The sequence below is a fragment of the Seriola lalandi genome, unplaced genomic scaffold (genome assembly GCF_002814215.2).
Source record: "Seriola lalandi dorsalis isolate HSWRI2012SDOR001 ecotype SW California unplaced genomic scaffold, Sedor1 jcf7180002055009, whole genome shotgun sequence".
NCBI classification, from domain to species: Eukaryota; Metazoa; Chordata; class Actinopteri; order Carangiformes; family Carangidae; genus Seriola; species Seriola lalandi.
Window position 1 is genome coordinate 376,612 of NW_019525552.1, and position 7,500 is coordinate 384,111.

At 43.9% G+C, this 7,500-nt stretch overlaps 1 long non-coding RNA gene across 1 annotated transcript in view; it reads left to right on the top strand.

Moving 5' to 3' along the window:
* LOC111647838 (uncharacterized) overlaps window positions 1-7,500 on the top strand; it is an 83,110-nt gene that overhangs the window by 48,033 nt on the left and 27,577 nt on the right. Inside the window, exon 4 of the long non-coding RNA XR_002760077.2 lies at window positions 2,579-2,648. This is a non-coding gene — a long non-coding RNA (uncharacterized LOC111647838). The remainder of the gene's footprint in view (window positions 1-2,578; window positions 2,649-7,500) is intronic.

Below are 7,500 nucleotides of genomic sequence, written 5' to 3' on the forward strand. Positions count from 1 at the left end.
GTGGTATTTCATTTCATTTTCATCAGTTTCTCAGGAAATAATGTTTAAATCTTAATGTAAAAAACGAGACATATTAATGGTGTTGAGATCTATAATTTGTTGTACCTTGGCGGAGGTTTGTTCTCCACTGTATGACTCAATTTTCTGAAAATGCTTGCACCAGATTTTTTCTTGCTGACTCTCACTAATGTCGCTGGAGTGCATGAAAGTTGCAGTAACCGTTGCACGTGAAGCGGGAGCTGCTGAGGATCCTTCCTCCAGAAGAAAAAGACCCAGTGTTACATACAAACCGTCGGCACTTTCTACATGTGGAGGAGAAATTATTCATGGGCTTCTCTGGTGTCGCACTATTACATCAGCTTCATTACATCCCATATGTTTACACTCACACTAATGATCTCAACACACCAAGATAACACACTTAAATCTTTGGTGGATCATTTACACCATTCACTAACTTTTTATACACTAAACTATTGATCGATTAATGGAATCAGAGTGATCAATAATGAAAATAAACATCAGTTGCAGCCTGATTTTGTGTGTCAAAGGTCAACAGAGAAAAACGTCTGTAAAGTGGATGAATGTGACCCTCAGGTGAATCTGTGGCTGTGGTGTTATAATCAATAGACCTGATCAGGTTCATGTCAGCGCCCTTTAAGGCTTGGACTCATTCACCGCGCTCAGCCTAAAGGGATTATGGGTAAAACATGCAGAGGAGCTGCGCTGTAGATTAAGTGTGATCATGTTGTTAGGAATAGACCAATAAAAGAGACTCTTCACAGCACAGCTGGAGCGCTTCATTTTCCTCTTTGGAAAAGACGAGTGGAAACACACACACACAAGTCAGTGTGTGTGTGTGTGTGTGTGTGTGCGTGTGTGTGTGTGCATGTTTGTGTGTGTGTGTGTGCGTGTGTGTGTGTGTGTGTGTGTGTGTGTGCATGTGACAGACATGAAACAGAAAAACAGTGTCATAGTTTTCCCTCGTCCTGGCGGAGCTTAAGGAAGAGTCGGAAAAATCTGATCTGAAAACAGCCGTCCCACTGTGTGTGTGTGTGTGTGTGTGTGTGTGTGTGTGTGTGTGTGTGTGTGTGTGTGTGTGTGTGTGTCGCACATGTGATTGTCCACTTTTCTGTCACCATGTGTTTTGATGTTTTCCATCCATTATGTTGTTGACATGTGTGTAGATGTTTGTGTGTGTGTGTGTTTCCGTTCTCTGCCACATTTCAGACCATGTTGAAGGAATTTTCCTGCTCTCTCTCTCTCTCTCTCTCTCTCTCTCTCTCTCTCCTCCCCTGGTCTCCCCCTTTTATCTCTCACCCCTCTGTAACTTGGCGTCTGTATCTCTCTCTCTCTCTCTCTCTCTTTCTCTCTGTCCACCTGTTGCTTCTCACTCTCGTTCTCTCTCCCTGTTTCTCCCCCTCTTCCTCCTCCCTTAGTCTTCCATTTTTCTCACGCTCTCTTGCTCCCCCTCCTCTCTTTTCCTCCTCCCCTCTCTCCCCATTTGTCTTCCTCTCTTTCTCTATTTCCTCCCCTTCTCCCTCTTTCTTCCACTCTCCTTCTTTCCCATCGCTTCTTCCTTGAGAAAATATAGTATATAGTGTTTGTGTGATTGTAAAAAAGGGGGGAGGATTGGTGTAGTGGGGTGGGGGGGGTGCTTCACACCTCCGGTGACCACTTCCTCCACCACATCCTGTTTATTTCCTGTTGCAATACAATCGGACTCCCTCAAAAATGCAAACACACACACACACACACACACACACACACACACACAGATGAACAGCTTGTTGTTGAAGCGACATGATGTTTCCACTGAGTGAAATATTTGAACATGTGTTTTTATCAAAGGAAAAGTGTCATCGTGTCTCAGAGAACACGACGTGAAAATACTAAAAATGTATTTTACTGGAATCCAGGGTAGAAATATTCAGGACGTGTGATGGCCTCTTGTTTGAATCATGGAGCTTTTTTATGCTCATAAGTTAATAAAAAATATGAATCTCTATGGACTTTATTGAGAAGAGAGGAGGCTCTGAGCCTCTCTTCTGATTGGCTGACTGTTTTCTGAGTGATCCAATAAAAATAAAGCAGATTTCAGGTAAAAACACTGAGAGAAACCAAATCCTGCAAGGTTTGGATGGTGGGTCCAGGTGGGCGGGGCTTGGTGACTGCTTTGTTGTGACATCACAAAGTTCCAGAAGTCCTGACGGCTGGTTTTAAGGCTCAGTTTCTGAATACAGGCTGTGTGCATTTCTCTGTGGACTGAGGCTTTGATACTTTCACAGTATTAATATAGAAGCTAGAGCTGACTATCTATAATCACACTACACATGGACACAGACCTTTACACTGGAGGAGCTTTAACATGTGATTATATGTTTAATTCTTTATTTTAAAATCAATGTACACAGTAGAACAAGTTGGAAATTTTTAAGTAAAGTACAAATATCTCATAATTGTTCTTAATTAAATGAGTTCCTGTTACTTTCAACCTGTTGTGTTTGTGTGTTTGTGAATAAATTCATGAACACACACTCTCACACTCATGAACGTTATCTCGTGTGTTTCCTGACAGGACGGTCCCGTGAGCGCACTCTCTGTCGGGACTCCCGCTGAAATCAAACTGAGCGTGTGCAGACCATCAGGTAGGCCCCCCCCCCACACACACACACACACACACACACACACACACACACCACTCCTCTCAGGTTTTTACCAGACAGTGTTTGAAAGCGCTACATGAGTTGTGTAACATGTGTGTGTGTGTGTGTGAGTGTGTGAGTGTGTGTGTGTGAGTGTGTGAGTGTGTGTGTGTGAGTGTGATAAAGTGTGTGAGGTTCATAAACAGCAGAGCTGGAATGTTCCTAAACATCCACTTATCAAACACGTGAGCTCCACGTCTCGGTCTGACTCGGCTGCGTCCTTCACCTCTGGACGCCCTCCACTAAACTTCAGAGCCGTTTCCACTCGGGACGTTTAAAACGAAACATCAGTCTAATTCACAGAAATGTTCCTCCATCGAACACTTCTACATATTCTGTAGTGAAATATGGAGATTTGAGCTGGATACAGAGATCGGGGGGGGGGGGGTTGTTTTCTTCATATCAGTCACATGAAGTGATGAATAGAAAGATTTTGTGAGAGAACAGAAACTTTAAAGTAAAATCATGATCTGAGCATTTAAATTGAAGTTTCACTTTCAAGTCTAAACTCAAGGTCCACTTACTGGGTTTTAATGAGCTCACATGAAGTTTTGACCTGCTGAGATGTGGTTGAAAGCTCAGGAAAATGTTGTTGAACTGGTTTGACTGGTGCCATTTAGTACTCGGTGCAGCAGGATGTGTGGATCCTCTCCTGTAGGAACATTGTGGTGGTGTTTATGGGATGTTTCCTTTGTTGTGATGCTGTTCCAGCTCGTGTCTGAACTGATTTACTTCATGTTGCTACAGATCGCGCTCCAGTTTATGTCCCGTTGTCGAGGTGGTTGTACTGGTTTCACTGGTATTTGAGATATTTATTAACAGTTGGTGTGTGAGCGGATTTTATTTGGCTTCTTCACCGTCTCTCGTCACCACAGCTCGTGTTATTACACGTCCCATTTAGACCTGGTTATACTGGTTATACTGGTTTACTGTGGTTTATTACCAGTTGGTGTTTGAACTGGTTTCTGGAGCTTCCACGACGCAGCGCAGAGAATCCCTTCAATCTGAACTGCTGCAGCAGAGGACGGCTTTCAATGTGACCGCAAACTGAAATGGTACGAGAAGTCAGCTGCACACGCACGCTCACATGCATGCTTGCTCCCACGCACGCACCACACACGCACGCACGCACACACGCAACGCACGCACACACGCACATTCCTTGGTGCTAAATCACCATCAGTTGAAGAAGTACAAATGATTTTGGTTTGATACAGACACTGTGGTTGTTGGACAAAAACGTATGTTAGAAAGCTGTAAAAGAATATGTTACCTGCCCTAACAGGCTCTCTCACACACACACACACACACACACACACACACACACACACACACACACACAGTAATATAAACATTACTCAGGGACAGTACGAGTGGTACGAGCCAAAAAATGAAAAGATATCATGAAAAAAACAAATGAGCACGACAGAAAATGTTGCAATGGGGAGATGCGTTTGGAGCGAGGTCAAAGTGAGGTTGTATGATGATAACACACACACACACACACACACACACACACACACACACACACACACACAGGCTTTCAGCAGCCTGCTGTGTGCCAAGGTTATGAAATAATTTGCCTGCTCGATCCTTTCAACACAATTCTTGTTTGCTTCTTTGCCTCCATTCAAGCCGAGACACGACTCGGAAGAGATAAAAATAGACCCTCGCTGACCTCTCCCCCCTCCCACCACCACCTCCCTCCCTCACTCCCATCCTCACTCTCTCTCCCCGCCCTCTGTCTTCAGTCTGATATTGTTGCAGCTGTCCTGCTCCGGTCGGGGCGTCCGGGGTTGAGGCTTCGAGGATTTTTACTCTCTCCCCCTGCGGTGGGAAATGTGGCTTTCATCAACACAATACATGCTCACAATGAACTGAACACACATAAACATGAGATCAAATGAAACAATAGACAGAGCGATCCAGTGATTCACCTCTGACATGCAGTGTGAGAGTTTGTTTAGTGCAGTTTTGTTGCAGAATAAACACGAACGTCAAACTGTTTGAGCGGCTCGAGTTACAGGTCGCCACAGTGTTTGGATGGAGGATAATTCAGGGGTAAACGCAACCATCAGCGGTTTATTGACGAGCTGTGAGGGTCCTCTGTCGAGCTGATATCACCAGCAGCGTGAACCTGGTTTGTTTTTGCAGGCCCCCACGCACAGGCAGCGACGTAAATGGAAATACATGTTTGCATGCGGACGAGACGAGGAAATGCACGCACAGCAAACAGGTGGCAAACAGCTGGGACAGTAACTTTAAACTGGCTGCAAGTGTTGAAAATATGAACTCATGAAAAGCAGCGGATTGTTGCGGATTAAGAACGAGCGCCTGCTGTCAATTAAGGTCGGAGCAAAGTTGACAACAACTGTATAAAACTACAGCTGTAGGTGCTGTTTATGGGGAGTTTTCTAACCGGCTCACAACCTCTTTAAAGCTCCTCCAGTGTAAAGGTCTGTGTCCATGTGTAGTGTGATTATAGATCAGCTCTAGCTTCTATATTAATACGCCTCAGCCACGCCCATATTTCCCCATCTTTTCTTCTTCTTCTGTGTTTTATTTGAAGTGTTGATCCATCAGAAGATATAAAAACCATCTCAGTGTAGTTTTACATCTCCTCTCTCAGGCTTCTCTCTGCAGCTCTAGTAACAACAGGTCAATGAGCCAATCAGAAGAAAGAAGGCTCTGAGCCTCTCTTCTGATTGGCTGACTGTTTTCTGAGTGATCCAATAAAAATAAAGCAGATTTCAGGTAAAACACTCAGAGAAACCAAATCCTGCAAGGTTTGGATGGTGGGTCCAGGTGGGCGGGGCTTGGTGACTGCTTTGTTGTGACATCACAAAGTTCCAGAAGTCCTGACGGCTGGTTTTAAGGCTCAGTTTCTGAATACAGGCTGTGTGCATTTCTCTGTGGACTGAGGCTTTGATACTTTCACAGTATTAATATAGAAGCTAGAGCTGATCTATAATCACACTACACATGGACTCAGACCTTTACACTGGAGGAGCTTTAAATTGGATGTAAACATGAGCAGGTTCAGTGTCAGTGTGAGACAGAACATTAGAAATAAAGTGTGTGTGGCACTGCAAATTTGATCGTGTCCATAAATCCTGTTTTGTAATAAAGGACAGAAACAGAACGTCTTGGTTCATAAAGGACACGAAGAGTCACTGAGTGATCTGATGATTATGAAAACGATGTGAGTCATGATCTTCACACTCATCAAATCATCAAACCTAATTAAACACCTATGAGGGAATTGGGAGAAACGTGTTAGACAGCGCCGTCTACCACCGCCATCACTATCACCACCATCATCACCATCATCATCATCATCATCATCATCAAAACACCCAGTGATCAGATGTGTTGTAGGAGAAGAGAGGTGTGTCCCTCCAGCAGAGTTAATGACGGGGAGAAAGGTTTCTGATCTGGAGCCTTGAACCTGTTAACTCAGGTGTGACAGAGATGACGACTCGTCCTCTTCCCTGTTCGTCTCCAGGTGCATGTTCTTTAGAAGAGACTGTGGTTGTTTGCTTCACATTTATCGCCACATTATCTGCCGTCACAGTTTGATTTGAAGACAGTATGAGGAAGGAAGATTCACTTTTCACTTCCCAAACATCAGATCACTGAAGACGTATTAAACATTATTGCAGATGAACCCGTCAGTTATTATAAACTGTAGAATTACACAGGAAAGAACCAGGACTTTTATACTAAGAACATTTTGCTGGTTACTTTTTCTAAAGTATGTGTGCAGAACTTTTACTGGTAATGATTGTTTTGTGACGAGCCTACAGAGAATCATCTGCAGCTCCGCTCGGCTCCGCAGAGATTTATAATGAGTTTCAGCTCGTTGAGAAAATGAATCTAGCAGCTAAAGAGTCAGATGTTTCTGTCAGAGGTGGTGGAGACCAACAGCAGAGATGGGAGGGAATACTGGATTCGTAAAGCTGTACGTCAGTGTCATATTAATACACGGTGTGTAAATGGTACAGACTTCTCCTCTGTTTTAGCTTGGTCTGGTCCCTCAGCTCTTTTATCATGAAGCAGATCCTAATGTTTAAACGTCTCACCTGCTGTCAGGTGTCAGGTGCACAGCGGCCTGGTGAGGATACAGTTCAGTGTCACGGCTGTTTCTCAGACTGGACGTGAACATGTTGCTGAGTGTGAGGCAGCACGGAGCGAGTGATGGGCGAGGGACTAGATTAACCTGCATCCATATACAGTAACAACTTATTGTAATTATACACACACACACAGACATGTTACAGTAAACTGCAACCCAGCAGTTGGCCAATCAAACATGATGCAAATGATCAACTTCCGTTTTCTGTGGTCAAGATAAGGGAGTTTTCTTAGAGAGATTCCTCCAGTGTAAAGCTCAGACTGTGAGGAGTGCCTCCATGTTTCTGGATCCCAAACCTGTCAGAGTTTTACTGGAGGAGCTGAAACCAAACTGTTCAGGTCAGGTTTTTATTCTGTTTTAAAGTAATTCCTACTGAAGGTGATGAAAAATTCAGATTTTCAGTCTATTTTAAATGAATATTTACTTTAAAGAAATGATCCGTTATTTCACAATAAAGTGCAACGCGATCATAAGTTCATATGATGAGAAATGAAACTTGCAGCTTGGTCTTGTGACCAACTGGGAACCAGTCCCAGGGTTTGTATTGAAGTCCAGTTACTGCACTGAGAGGAACTGAATGAATAAATGAACGAGGCTCACGTTGATCCCGTGAGAGCCTGAGCTCTACAGATCCGCTTCAGCATCAGTGTGTAATAATCC